Genomic DNA, 15,946 nt, shown 5'->3' on the forward strand with positions numbered 1-15,946 from the left:
GCCAAAACCTACATAGGGTTTATATTCTTGAATCCAAAATTACAACCACCTAATATGCTTCTCAACGAGCCATCACAATAACTCGTGCATTCATTATACCAAATGGTGCAAAGCATACTCAAAACAATTATTCAACAAGGTAAAAATAACCAAAACATTAGCCTTAAAACCAAACATGATTTTCAAAAACATCCATAAATATCAAGGCTAATCAAAACGTTATATTCTTCCCAAACACCAACCCACATCAAGTTGTAATCTTATAAAAACAAAACCAAAAATTGAGGAAGAAAACCAATACCTCTCTTGATAGTACACAAGTACCCAAACTATAGCAACCACTTTGTTCAAGCCTAGGGTTTCGAAACCCACACAAAGAAGAGAAGAAAAACAAACAACAACAAAACTTAGCAAAACACAAGAAACAAATGAGGAGATGAACTAGAAATCACAAATATAAACCCTAGGATTTGAATCCTTTATCTCTTCTCCTTCTCCTCCTCCTATCTCTTCTCTCTTCCTTTCTTTCTCTCTCTATCTCATGCCCTCTCCCTCCCTCTCTCTCTCTCTCTCTCTCTCTCTCTCTCTCTCTCTCTCTTTATGGCCGACGATCACACAAGAGCAAGTGTGGTAAAAGCTCTCTATTTCACTTTTTATCTAACCTAGAGAAATAGCTAGTCCTAATGGGAAATGGGTAAGTTTCCTTTCTTATTATTTATTTTTATTTGATTGCTTAAATAAAAGGAAAATAATTAATATGATATAGATGACAACCATCCTCCTTCCCATTTTATCTATAGTCATAAATTTAAATTACTCAATTGTCAATTAAAATAGGAAAAACAAATCCTCTTTTCCCACTATGTCCACATGCCTATCTCCTCTTTCCTCTTCTTTTATTTTCTTTTTAATTCTTTTAATTAAATAAAATAAATCAAATAAAAGGAAATAATGTGTAGGAAATCTATTGCATGCTCACTATGCAACCATGCACATGCACACACCCAAGAGCTAAGGTGTATCACTACCTACCACGGACCTTGTGCATTCAACCAAAGCTCATTTTATTACTAATTAAATTAATAAATGGATAAAATAACTAACAATTAAATTCGCATAATTCCTACAAAACAATTAAAATAATTTCTAACACTTAACAATTATCAATAAACAAAGCACAAAATTAATAAAATAAAATAAAAATTTGGTGCGTTACAAAGTAGATCGTCTTTGACATTGTATTCATTTTCGTCAAATGACTAAAAAAATTGAAAAGTCAATATAGATTAGATGATTAAATACTATATCTAGTTTTTCTTAAGCAAAAAAGAGTATAAAATATAACATACTTTCTTCTTGATAGCTTATGTCGAATTTGGTGCATTTACAAGATCATAAATGTATCTTAGTACATAATAATCACATTCATGAATTTCAGGCTATTTTGGATAAGAACCTCTCAAAATTTTTGTAAATGTGCCAATGTATTCATTTTCCGAACATTTTACGTATGTTCTACAAAAATTAAAATTAATTTACTACATATTATACTCTCAATTCTTAAAAATTAACAATGTATATATTAACATTGAAAAAATTTCTTTTCCATAACCTCCTTCATTATTGGTGGAGATTTATAATTTTTCAAAGGGTCCAAAATTATGGTCATTCCCCGCATCATCACGAGCACCGACAACCAATGTCAACTAAAACAGTAATAAATTATAAGATGAAAATCCAAACATAGTAGTGATAATATTTAAGTATTCCATTCTTACTCAACAATCCAAGGAATGAAATATATTTCTCTTTGTCTATCCATAGTCATCAACCATTTAGCTATAAGATCTACTGTATTATTTTTACTTTTATCATTGTCAATAGAAAGATGTTAGATGTCAAAAAATGTGTATATCTGTCATGAATTTGGGAGCATGCTTTCCTAGATGCATCTGTAGAATTAATCATGCATGTTACATTTTCAATTAATAAATTAATATCATAAAAAAAATTGTGCAGAGGTTCCTCGGTTTCTATAGCATAACAAAATTTATTAGTACCTATAAATTCAATTCAAACAAAACATAAAACAAACAACATGCATGTTCTCAACCATAAGTCACCGCAGCACACAGAATTGCAGAACCTACTTCAATAAAATCCCTCATTATATGACCAACTTTTTTAAAAATCTCATGCTTGATGGTTTGAGGAATGTTGTGACCAGCCTGAGAATATAAACAAGAAAAGTAATTATTAAATTTGGATATCACACTACTGATGGCAGAAACTCATCAATGAGATGTAGATGGAAAACTCAAAGAATTAATCAGAACTTAATGAATGCAAAAGAACTTATAGAAATTTGGGAGAAAATTGTATGTGAATAGTATAAGAAAAACTCGTATATGGCTCTTAGAATAGTCCTATATTACAAGAATTTTCCAACCCCTTAGATGTAGAGGAGAAGATCCATTTATAGTGGGGCTCTAATGGCTCCTGATACATCGTGGTCCCAGGGGACAAGATTGTACGTATGTATATTGTCAGGGTCGTGGCACAGGTCATAGTGGAGCAGAAGGTTGTCGTCTCGACTTCAGTACATGGTTGGAGTCTGTGGAAGCGCCTCAACTTTAGTACTTGAATGTGCCTCCACTACTTGCTTAGTACAAGTGTCAGAGATTGGCTGGTGAGGACTACAATTGGTACCTCACTCGTACGACCACTACTTATCTGGCGTGTATATTAGAATCAGACATCCGGGGCTTAAGGTTCGTACCCCATAGATGCTTCGTACATGTATGATTTCTTTGAGTTGTACATAGGCTTTTACCATTATATACTAAAGTCTTTATGGGTCCTCTTAGGGGACACGCCCTCAAGGTGCACGACGCGAGGGCAGTTCGCTTGGTTGCAACGCGCAAGACTATGGTCTGCGCGCGAGGGTGTCTCTCGTGGAGAGACTGTGGGCGTCTCGCGAGGTGATGTGTGCGATAGGGTTGTAAGGGGCATCTCGCATGGGTGCAGCGCACAAGATCGTGGGCTACGCGTTGCGAGACTGTGTGTGCCTCGCGAGGTGGTGTGCATGACAAGGTCGCGAGGGGCGTCTCGCATGGGAGCAGCGGGCAAGACCGTGGGCTGATGGCGCGCGTGGGTGTCTCTCATGGCGAGACCGTGTGCACCTTGTGAGGTTTTGCATGCGACCGGGTCGCAAGAGGCGTCTTGCATATGAGCAACGCGCGAGACTGTGGGCTGATGGCATGCGTGGGCTTCTCACTTGGCAAGACTATGGGCTGATGGCGCCAGGCGCCTGGATGCGCGGCTGGTGGCACGAGCCCCCTAGGTGCATGGCACATAGGCACGGGTCTGTACGATCTTCAATGAGGCGGGCGAGGCGAAGTGTGCCTGGGGCGAGAAAGGTAAGCCTCGCGAAGGCCTTGCGTGAGGCATGGGTCTTTTTAGGATCATGTAATGACCCACTAATCTAGACTAATTGGACCATTATCGAAACTATACATAAAACTTACATTTTTACGAAAATACCATAATTTATTGAGTAACTTGAAAATAAGAGTTATTTACAAATAAACAGAATACTAAGAAGGATTTTGGGATCCCATTGTCTTTAAAACAAAACAAGATTTAAAATAAAAGACATTACATAATAATGCGGAAAATACACATAAAAACCATAAAAACATAAAAGGAGACTATATCCTCGAATCGAATAACGCTCGGCCCCTTGACTCCATTCATCATCGATACACATTCTCCAAGCGTCACGAATCTTTCCGCCTCTAAACTTATTTTCCTGCACATAAACAGAAAGGAGTGAGCCTAATGCCCAGTAAGGAAAATCTAACACAAAGTCACATGCATAATTTCATAAGAAAACATAAAGACTTAACATAATACATATAACATACACTTATTATAATGACCATTATTACTTGGGGTCCCATAGACTAAACAAGCATATGCCCATGGGATTAGTGGGGTCCTACTAGCTAAGTAGGTCATATGCCCATAACCCATTTGGGGTCTTGTTAGTCATATGGGTCATATGCCCAAGCCTACAAACATACACATATATCATAACACTTTTAATAACATAAAACATATAGATAACATAATCACATAACATGTTGATTCTAGCCTATTTCCTTACCAAAGTTACCGAGATTATGGACTGAGTTGGGATTGTTGGAACACTCCTAAAACCATAAGAAAGAGTAAGTCTAAAGAAAGGAGATGAAATGAAAGAGATGGAAAGACTAAACCATAGAAAACATACTTACCGACTTATATGCTTAAAAGCTTGGATTCCCTAACCAAAATAAGAATAAGGTTAGGGGACTGAGTAGAAGGTTTTGAGAAAGGAAATAACATAAAAATACAGAAAAGAACTAGAGTTTTGGGTTTACCTCAAAGATTGCAAGATCAATCTAACCTTCACCGAAATACTATAGAACTCACTTCCCAAAGTGTTTGATAAGCTTATGATGTTTAAGCTTATAGTTTTTCCCCAAACCAAGTGTTTACACTCTCACACTCACTTAACACTAGCAGCCTCTGAACTTAGAGCAAATGGTGAATAATGGCTGGGTACTAGGTCTTATTTATAGAGTTTGGGAATGAAAATATCTTGATTTTACTTGAATAAAAATAATGGCTTTTTAGGTGAAAATCATTTGAATAATCGTTCAGCAGAGGCTGAAGACTCGTTCAGAAGATGCTGGACTGTTGAAGGAGTTTGAATGGCTGAAGGGAAAAGAATTCAAATGCATTTGAATTCATGCTGGTGGAGGCGATATATCTCCCCCTATAGGAGATATATCGCCTGGACCTTTGTTCCCGAGGCGACCGTGCATCGATTCGTGTTTTCCGTATCTACGTGCTGCGATATATCGCCCCCTATAGCTGCGATATATCGGCATACGCTGAATATTTAAACACGAATTTACACATTTTTAGCTGAGTTTGAATGGAGTAAACAACCTTGACTAAGCCCTCAACGTGCTCAAAGCTGCTGACTGACCCTATACATTCAAACTTTTACCCTTATTTAATTTAATCCTCAAAAATACTTAATCCTTAATTACCATTCAAAACATGTGCTTAAAATCCTATTGGTTGATGTCTAAACCTTATAATATAATAATATAATCCTTAATATCAGACACATTAATCAAACCTTAGGTTATACTTAATATTCTTAAACTATAGGTTAAACTTAGAAAATCTATAAGTACTACTATGAGTGTCCAAATAACTCCCGGTCTGAACCAAAAATCCAAAGTAACAATGATAACACTAAACATACTATAATACTACTAAACAATTAGCTAAGTAAAGTTCTTGGACTCTACAGATCATGTCCAATTTGTGGTGTTAACACTTGCCCTCCAGTCTATGAGAGAATCTTCAATGTAGAGTCCAGGTTTTTAAATTAGTAGTAGTAGTAGTAGTAGTAGTAGTAGTAGTAGTAGTAGTAGTAGTAGTAGTAGTAGTAGTAGTAGTAGTAGTAGTAGTAGTAGTAGTAGTAGTAGTAGTAGTAGTAGTAGTAGTTATAGTATGTTTATTACTGTGGATTTTGGTTCAAGCCGGGACTTAGTTGAACACTCATAGCAGCACTTATAGATTTCATAAGTTTAACCTATAGTTTAAAAATATTAATTATAACATAAGGTTTGATTAATACAACTGATTATAAAGATGATATTTATTATACTATAAGGTTTAGATAGAACCAATAAGATCATGACACTTGTCGTGTGCATGTTTATTGAGAAATTAGGCATTTTTTATGACTAGTTTTATAAGAGAAATATTTGAAAACCCCAGAATCTGCCAGCAACATTAAAAACGTTATATGACTTAGTAAAAGCTATTTACCCAATTCAAATTAGGCAGAAAAAGTGCAATTACATGTATAATATTTCAGCGTATGCCAATATATCGCAGCTCTAGGGGCGATATATCACCACACGTGGAATACAAAAAACATGTATCTTCGCACAAACGCATCGACGAGCCTCGGGATATAAGCCCAGGCGATATATCGCCTACCATGGGTGATATATCGGCCCTAGGACAAGTTTTTCAAACGTTTTTGAAACCGAGCTCATTTTATTCCTTAACCTCTTGATAAGCCTCTGAACGTTTTGACCAAATCTTAAGCTTCTGCTGAACGAATATTCAAATGTTTTTTCAATTAAATATTCATTATTTTTTTATTCAAGCTAAAAGAAGATCTTTTCACTCTTGGAACTCTATAAATAGGACCTAGTACCCAGCCATTTCTTTCATTCTTCAAGCTGAGTTCAGAGCCTTCAAGCTGCTAGGTTTACTATTGAGTAATAAACACTTGGGTTGGGGTTATAAGCCTTATCATTTTGAAGCTTTAAAAACACTTGTGAAGTAAGGTTAATAGTGTGTTTTTCGATATCAAGGTGTAGTTCGGTTCTAGTACATTCAAAGGTATTCCTATTCCTATTCCTAGTTTATTTTTGTATGTTTCATCAGTTTCTTATAGTTTTCTCTACTCAAATCCTAACTCGTTGTTTTCCATTCTTGGTTAGGTATTTAAGTTCTTTGAACTGAAGGTTTTCTTTCGGTAAGCTCTTCTTCTCGGTGGTTGAGTTCATTTCTTTTCATCTCTTTCTTGTAGAATACTCACATTCTTCTTGATGGTTTTTAGGAGTGTCCCAAATCCTATCCTTGTTCTCACATCCCGGTTTTCGTAAGGAAAATAGGATAGAATTTTATATGTTTATATGATATGTTTATATCTTATCTTATGCTATGATAAGTTTATGTTATGTTATGTTTTTTATGTTATCTAGGGCTCATAATTTCTTAGCTAGCAAACCCTAGTGTTTATCATTTTCATGGTTAGAGTTATGATTTACCCTACCTCGATTAGTAGACTGAAGACCTAGATGGGTTATCATATACTACCATGTGATCTAACCTACCTCAATTAGTAGACAGAGGACCTAGATGGTTTATCACATGCCATGTTAATGAGTTAATGGCCATTAATATTGTAGTCCTATATGGTATACGTTTTTATAGTCATATGTTTATAGTTTATGTTTATATTTTATGTTTTTAGTAGATTTTCCTTTCTGGCCATTAGGCTCATTCCTTTATTTTTTTATTTATGCAGGAAAATAGTTATGGCGGCGGAAAGATTCTTGGTAGCTTGGGATTGTGTATTAAGGAAGAATGGATTCGGTGGACTGCGTGAATGATTCGAGGACAACATTGTTTCAGTCTTTTTAATTATGTTTTCTATGTATTTTCTTCACTTGATTTTATAACAAATTTATTTAAGATTTAAGTTATGTTTTATTTTTAAACAATGGGACCCATACCCTAAATTTATGTACTTCAACATTTACATAGAGTTTTTAATAAAGTTTGTGAATGTTTCTTATGTAAGTTTTCATGACAGTAGTGTCTATGTATACTAGTTTTAATGGTCCAAAGTCTTAGAATTAGTTGGGTTATTACATTCAAGCTCTCTTGTAGACTTCAAGGTGCGATGCATTTGGGATGCCCGCAAGGTATTAGCATGTTTCATTATTTTGACATTATAAAAAAAAAAACACACTTTGGATTTGAAGACTACTATGAGATTTTGAGGATGAATGTGAGCCTACCATTTTGCTCTGCAGATCCCAAGGAAAGTGTTAAGCCCCCTTCTTGACCATTGATCAAGCATCGAATCCAATGGCTAAGATGAGCTTATGGTTCTTATAAATAGACCTTCATCTTAAGCCTAATATTTACTTTTTATCTTCTTAGCTTCGTGGTTTTAGTGTCTTCACCTCCTCCAAGAGGTAAGGGGTTCGACTCCTCACAAACTCCATATTGGTTGTCCTTTCCTTTTATTATTTGAATTCATTTCTCTTATGCAACATCCATATAGATGCTTGGAGACTAAAACTCCTCTCTCCTTCATTTTTGCAGACGCATATCTTCAACCCTTCGCATTTGTTCGATCGTGGTGGTGCTTTTGACCCTTGTCCTCCTTTCGATCGTGATGGTATTTTTGACCTTTGGCCTCCTTTCGACCATGACGGTACTTTCGACCCTTGGCCTCCTTTCGACCATGAAAGTGCCCAATTTTTCTTACTTAAGTTATACCTTCTTTCTTTCTTATTTCATTGTGTCTAAATTAGCATTACTTGGGATGGGTTGCCTTCGCCGGAGCTCTTTATGAGATAATCCACACACATGTCCTTACTTGTACCCTGTAGTTGGTCATTTAGAGCGCTTATGTCTAGAGGTTTTGAGCCTATTCCTTTGTGTTCTGTAGCACTCCTTTCACCTACATGTGCACACTTATTACCTACGAGACGAGGTTGCATGGCATGTGAGGGATCATCTGGCATTCCTTTGGGGGTTAAGTTTGTAGACTTATCTTTAGACTAGGAGTCCTTTGAAAATAACTCTCACCAAGTCTATGACACTTTCAGGTAAGCCACTATGCGTCACCTTGAGCACATGGCTAAACTTAGGCGTAAAATCTCGGTGGTGGAGAGTGAAACATATTCAGTTTTGAGGGGTGATGGAGTTCCTTTATCTTTTGACCCTAGTGACCACCTTACAAACCATAGGGTGAGCCTTTTTGATCTACATATGGAGTTGGAGTTCATGGATGGAAACCTCCCACCTGAACCTCCTGCTTTGTTCTCCCCTTATAGTTGTCATGAGGTCACTCTGAATTCCCCTCAACCTTTGTCTTCGATTCACCATTGCTGAGCGCTTCCACTCTTAGCGACCCGGTGGAAAACTCTTGCTAGAAAGAAAATGGAGGGTAAACTGCCCTGTTTTTACCTCACCTTTTTCCTTTTGTTTTGCAGATATGGAAAAGAGAGTGCGGTTCCAAGTGGCTCCCAAGGGGCCAGATTCTGGTCCTCTATTGGCGTCTTCTATTGTGTCCAATGTGTTGGAGAATCGACTGTTGGAGCTATCCACTAAATACCATATTGGCAAGAAGTACAAGCTGCATGTTCCTTCCAATAACTGTCGGGCCAATAATCCCCCTAGAGGTACGTGGCCATGAGTGAGCATATCCTGAAGGTGGGTGGGACTATTCCTTTACCCCCGTTTTTGTCATTGTCCTTATCCATTTCAACCCTGCTCCACGCCAGCTAGCGCCTAACAGCTGGCTGACCTTAAGCTGCCTATACATGGCATTTATCAAACTCAACCACCGCGCTCCTACGGTTCAAGAGGTGCACTTTATGTATAACCTCATGCCAACCCCTAAATCCAAAGGCTTCTATTTCCTGCACAAAGCCAATTCCAAGGTTTCCCTCATAGAGAGCTCTGTATCCAACTCGGGGTCTTGAAAGCAGGACTTTTTCTTCGTGAAAGGTCCCCTTTTTGTACGTGAACACTTTCGCTAGTCCCCAAGTAAGTACTTCAAGCTTGTCCTCCTTTTACTTTGAATTTTTTATTTTGGAACTTATGCCCATATTGGTAATTGTGTTGATTGTGCAGAGGATTTTGGTAACCCTGACCTTCCTGAGTCGGAGGCAGCACTAGTTGACACCTTCCTCGATGCCGACCCCGCTAAGAAAATGGTCGTCCACCTCTTCACCGTGGCAAACCTGAACCGCTACGGCTTATCCATGGTTTTGGATCCTGATGTGTTGTGGCATATTTCTGAACAAAGGAAGAAGGCGACTTTAGTCGAGCCTCATTCAGACGGGGGTGATGCGGAGTGGGTGCCTGAGGAGGTTGCCCTAGAACCCAGATGCCCACCCCGGTCATCTCCGTCTCCCAAGGGGATCCCTCATTTGGTCCCTATGGACCGTGACATGGCCTCTCATTCCCACGGTCCGCAGGCCAAGCTAGGGTGCTTCGTCATGCCCTTTTCTGAGGAATACAATGCTATTTCTCATGCTCCCAGCAATCTTGGTCCGTCTGGGCCCCATTTTTCCGGTGTTCCTCTGTCCCCTCCTCCTTCGATGAGTGGTTCATCTGTCCCTGCTTAGACGGACACCCCTGATTCAGAGGGGACACCCTAGGTGGGTCATATGGCGGCCTCTTATGGGGAAAGGTATACCTAGGTAGTCAAGGGTATTCCTGAGACCGAGTGGAGAGGTCTTGGGAAGTTTTCAATGTCGGAGCTTGGGGAGACTCTTGTGCGTTCCACAGCTTGGGTGAGTTCATGCATCTCACATTGGTCTTACTCTTACCTCTTTTTTTTTTTTTTTGGGTTCTTTGTTTGCTCATCATCATCACTTTTCTTTTTGCAGGCTTCTCTGGTGGCTCAACGCTTCGCTGACTCAGCGGACAACCTCTCTTTGTCGAACACTGAAAGGGATCGACTAACGGTCAAGGTTCAGGAGCTTGAGAGGGAACTCACTGACACCAAGCTTAAGCTTGCAATGGCCCTAGTGAATGCCTCTTCATCATCAAAAGAGAAGAGGAGAGCAGAAGCCAAGGTCGTGATGTTGGAGGAGAATGTCACTCACCAGGAAGCCAATCTTGAGGGAGCAGAAGCCAAGGTTGCACCGTTGCAGGAGATGGTCACTCTCCTAGAGGCGAATTTGGGTGAGATTGAATACAAATCCATTGAACGCACCCTTTATGGAATGTGGAGGCAAAATCCTAACTTCAATTTCTCCTCCTTTGGTAAGCATGTCGTCGCCAAGGTTGCCGAGTGGAATGCACATGACGGGAGGCCTTGAGATTTTTCTTCTGCAATTTTTAGGCTGATAGACATGTGGAGGAAAATCCTAACTTCCATTCTTCAGGTTTCTTTTCCCCTTCACCTGTTGGTTCACTCTCTTCTACTTCTCCCTCCTCATGGGGTCGATGTGCAAACTCAACTATAAAATCTACAAGCACCTGCCCGTTGATTGAGGTTCTTAGGGTGTAGGTGATGTCAAACTGACTTAACTTAATTGACCATTTTAACAACCTTCTCGAAGTCTCCAGTTTATGCTAGACTTGACGCAAAGGGGTGTTGGTGAACACTTCAATAGCATGAGCGTGAAAACAGGGCCTTAGCTTTCGCGAAGCCACTATAAAGGAATATGCTAACTTTTCTATTTCTGGGTACCAGGTTTCTATGTCTACCAATCGTTTGTTAACATAGTATACGGGCTGCTGATGCTTATTTTCTCCTTTGACCAGGGCGGCGCTTATAACATATTTTGATATGGCTAAGTAAAGGTACAGTTTTTCCCCTATTTCTTGCTTAGCCAAAAGAGGTGGTTTTCAAAGGTGTTCCTTTAGCTTAGCGAAGGCTTCCTGACAATCTTCATCCCAAGTAAAATTTTTGATACCTTTTAGGATGTTGAAGAAAGAGAGGCATTTTTCGGTGGATCTAGAGATGAACCTATTGAGGGCTGCTACTCTCCTTGTTAAGCATTGCACCTCTTTCTTGCTTCGTGGTGGGCTCATCTCCAATAATGCCTTGATTTTGTCACTATTGGCCTCAATACCTCGAGAATTCACCATAAAACCCAGAAACTTTCCTGACGAAACTCCAAATGTGCACTTGAGCGGGTTTAGCTTCATTCTGAATTTTTAGAGGGTGTCAAACTTCTCACTGAGGTCGTTTGTGAGATCTTCTGCCTTCTTTGTCTTTACCAACATATCATCTACATATACTTCCATGTTTCTTCCTATCTGATTCATAAACATTCTATCCACCAACCTTTGATAAGTAGCACCTGTGTTCTTTAACCCAAAAGGCATCACTTTGTAGCAATAAAGCCCCTTGTCTGTTATAAACGAAGTGTATTTTATTGGTATTTTATTGTACCGTGAATATGCATCCATGAAGCTGAGTAGCTCGTGTCCTGCCGTGGCCTCTACTAACGGATTTATTCTAGGAAGCGGGAAGTTTCCCTTAGGGCAAGCTTTATCGAGGTTAGTAAAATCCACGCAAGTCCTCCACTTTCCATTGGGCTTTGGGACTAAAACTGGGTTGGATACCCATACTGGGTAGAATGCTTCTCCGATGAACCCATTTGCCTTCAACTTTTCAACCTCTTCTTTTAGGGCCGCGTATCTTTCTGGGTCTAGCGCTCTCCTTTTCTTCCTCACAAGTCTTGCGTTTGGGTCGATGTTTAAGTGATGGCACATGATTGATGGGTCTATCCCCACCATATCCTCGTGACTATAGGCGAATACATCGAGGTTGACTTTCATAAATTCTACCAGCTCTTCCTTCACGATAACCGGAAGGTTTCTTCCTACCTTCTACTTCTTCAATGACTCATTCATGACTGTGACTTCTTCCAACTCCTCTACTAGCTCGGTCCTGGGTTCCTCCGTGACTCACAGGTCCAATTCATGCGGGTTTGTGCTTCCATGCACCACCATTTCCATAGGCACTGACGTATTTATGGCCATGCGGAGGGATGTGTTATAACATTCCCTCGCTTCCTTCTGCTCTCCTTTCATGCTTGTTATTCCCCAGGAGTCAAGAATTTCATGGCTAAGTGGTACACTAAAGTTATCGCCTGAAATTCTCTTAGGGAGGGTCTCCCTAATACCGCATTGAAGGTCGAGGCACAGTCTACCACGAAAAAGTTTGCCATTATGGTGGTTTGTCTGGGTTGTTCCCCAATGGTGAGGGCCAACTCAATTGTGCCTATGGGTTGTATTGAATCTCCTTTAAATCCATATAGGGAGGTATTGCAAGGCTTTAGGTGCCTGATGTTCATTCCCATCTTCTCAAAAGCAGGATGATACAGGATGTCAACGGAGCTTCCATTATCCACCAAGACCTGATGCACCCTCATGTTAGCAAGCTGAACAGTCAACACCAAGGGATCATTATGAGGCAAATTCACACCCCGTGCATCTTCTTTGGTGAAGGTTGTTAATCCCCTTAAAACTCTTCAAGGGTGTTGCTCCAAACTTAACACGTATGGCCGTGGAATTCACCTAGCTTCCCTAGCATGTTTGTCTCGCCCCTTCCTTGATTCTCCTCTGAACCCAGGCCCTCCAAAGATGGTCCTACCTTCTCCTTGCACCTCTGGGCCTACCTCCCGTACCTGAGGTGAGGATGTTCCTTATTTCAGCCTTTGGTTTTCTTGGTAGACGTATCTGCCCAAATGTCCCCTGCGTATAAACTCTTCGATTTCTATTTTCAAATAAATGCATTCTACAGTGGTGTGGCCAATATCTTTATGATACTGACAATATTTATTGGGGTCTCTTTTTTATTGGTCTTTTTTCATTGGTGGGGGCCTCCTGAAAGGAACCTGATTTTCATTCGTGACGAAGATATGTTCCCTAGCGTGTGTGAGTTCAGTATAAAAGGTGTAGGGGGCCTATTTGTGCTCATCAATGCATTGGAGCTTCCAAGGCCGATCATCTCTTGACCCTTTGTAGACCCTCTTCTTCTTTGCGTTGTCTTGGCCTTCTCGGATTGAGGATTTTGGAGGGGACCTGCTTTCCCGGCCTTAAGGCTCTCTTGACCATCCTTAACACGAATATATTTCTGTGCCCATTTATAGAAATTGTACAAGTCAGTGACCTCCGTCTTAAGCATGTTATCCCACAGCTTACTACCCGGGCGTACTCTGGCTGCAGGCCATTTTTCCCCACAGGTCAAGCTTCCTACTTTTGTTGCCTCCATATTGAACATGTGGATATAGCTCTTTAGACTCTCATTTTCTCATTTTTTTTTCACGTTAACAAGGCTGGTGCCTGGCATTGTGTAATCACACATGGTGTGATGTTGTTGGAGAAATTCATCAGAAAGTTGTTGCCAAGACTTGATGGACCCTGGCCAGAGTTTTTTGAACCATTTGTATGCAGGTCCCTTCAACATGACAGCAAAGCAATCACATCTGGCCCTACTACTAATTCCCCTTAATTTCATCAGGTTGTTAAATGCGTCCAGATGGTATTTGGGATCTGTATTTCCTTCATATGGGGTCATGTGAGGCTTCTTGAAGTTGGTTAAGAGCCGAACGGCTTGGACTTCCTTAGTGAACGACAATTTGTAATCAAACTTGTCGTCGACGGCTTGCCCTCCAGATGCAGTGATTATCTTGCTCCAAAGTCTCCTCATTTCTGTGTCTAGATCTTGTCTCCTTTTGTTCAAGGAGTCTCTTAAGGTGGACGGGTTAGCCTTTCCCTTTCCTTTGTCTTCTTGGGGGGCCAGGAGGTGTAGTCCTTTTGTCCATCCTTTTCTTATTGAGATCTTCCTTTAAGTCTGAGGGTGTTTTCCTTGAAGTGACTTCGACTTCGTTACGAGGGTCAGCGTTGTTCTTCTACTCTGGCCTCTGAGACTATTTCGGTGGTCCGGGACGTTCACGTTGCTTCGTCCAGGGGGTATTACTGGTGGAGAGTCAAGTCCTCCCATCGTCCACCGAGACTGTGGTTTATGCCCCTTCTTGGCCAATCTATTTTCGCCTAGGAAGAGATATGCTTGATTTCCCTTGTAGCGGGCCATTCAACACCTCTTGCATATTCTCTAAGGTGGTTTCTAGCCTTTGGTTCTTCTGGTGTAATTCGCGTGTTTCATCTTCGTAAAATCGAGACCTTGAGCTCGAGCTTATGGAATGGACTCGGGCATCCTCGTCAGGCTTGCCCGTCAATGGGCCCGGATACTGCTGGTCGGAGTTCGGCAACTGTGGTGGCTTTGGGGGCGGGAACTCTCTAGCATCTCTCGTAGGAGCAGCTGCTGATCTCAGACAGTTCTCATCAGGTGGGACTGCCGGGGACAAAGCCTCCCTTTCATCCTCAGGAACCCCGGGCTCCTTTGGTGTGTTCACATTTTTTGGTGGCAGAGGATTCCTCATGGAGGCCTTAATCTGATCTCCATCGAGGTGGACCTCAACCTTCCGTGGTTCTCTCAACCGCTTAGAGCGTCTCGGCATCTTTTCTACCGGAATCAATGGAAGAACAATGGCTTGGCACTTATCCTTCCCATAGACGGCGCCAAACTATTGAAACCGGAAACTCATCAACGAGATATAGATGGAAAACTCGAAGAATTAATCATAATTTAATGAATGTAAAAGAACTTATAGAAATTTGGGAGAAAATTGTAAGTGAACAGTATAAGAAAAACTCGTATATGGCTCTCAGAATATTCTCATATTACAAGAATTTTCCAACCAGTTAGATGGAGAGGAGAAGATCCATTTATAGTGGGGCTCTATTGGCTCCTGATACATCGTGGTCCCAGGGGACAAGATTGTATGTATGTACATTGTCAGGGTTATGGCACAGGTCATAGTGGAGCAGAAGGTTATCGTGTCAACTTCAGTACATGGTCAGAGTCAATGGGATCGCCTCCACTTTAGTACTAGAATGTACCTCCACTACTTTCTTAGTACAAGTGTCAGAGATTGGCTGGTGAGGACCACAACAGGTACCTCACTCGTACGACCACTACTTGTCTGGCGTGTATATTAGGATCAGAGATCCAGGGTCTTAAGGGTCATACCCCGTACATGCTTTGTACCTATATGATTTCTTTGAGTTATACTTAGAATTTTACCTTTCTATACTGAAGTCTTTGTGGGTCCTCTTAGGATACACGCTCTCAAGGTGCACGACGCGAGGGTGTCTCGCGTGGGTGCAGCGTGCGAGACCGTGGGCTGCACGCGAGGGTGTCTCTCGTGGAGAGACCATGGGCGTCTCGCAAGGTGATGCGTGCGACAGGGTCGCGAGGGGCGTCTTGCATGGGTAAAACACGGGAGACTGTGGGCTACATACGAGGGCGTCTCGCGTGGAGAGACCGTATGCCCCTCGCGAGATGGTGCTACAGGGTCGCGAGGGGAATCATGCATGGGTGTAGTGCACGAGACCGTGGGCTGATGGCACTCGTGGGCGTCTCTTGTGGCGAGACGTTGTGTGCCTTGCGAGGTTGTGCGCGCGACAAGGTCGTGAAGAGCATCTCTCATGGGAGTAGCCTGCAAGACCGTGGGCTAATGGCGCACGTGGGCGT

Source organism: Humulus lupulus, chromosome 7 (assembly GCF_963169125.1).
Source record: "Humulus lupulus chromosome 7, drHumLupu1.1, whole genome shotgun sequence".
In the NCBI taxonomy this organism is placed as follows: domain Eukaryota; kingdom Viridiplantae; phylum Streptophyta; class Magnoliopsida; order Rosales; family Cannabaceae; genus Humulus; species Humulus lupulus.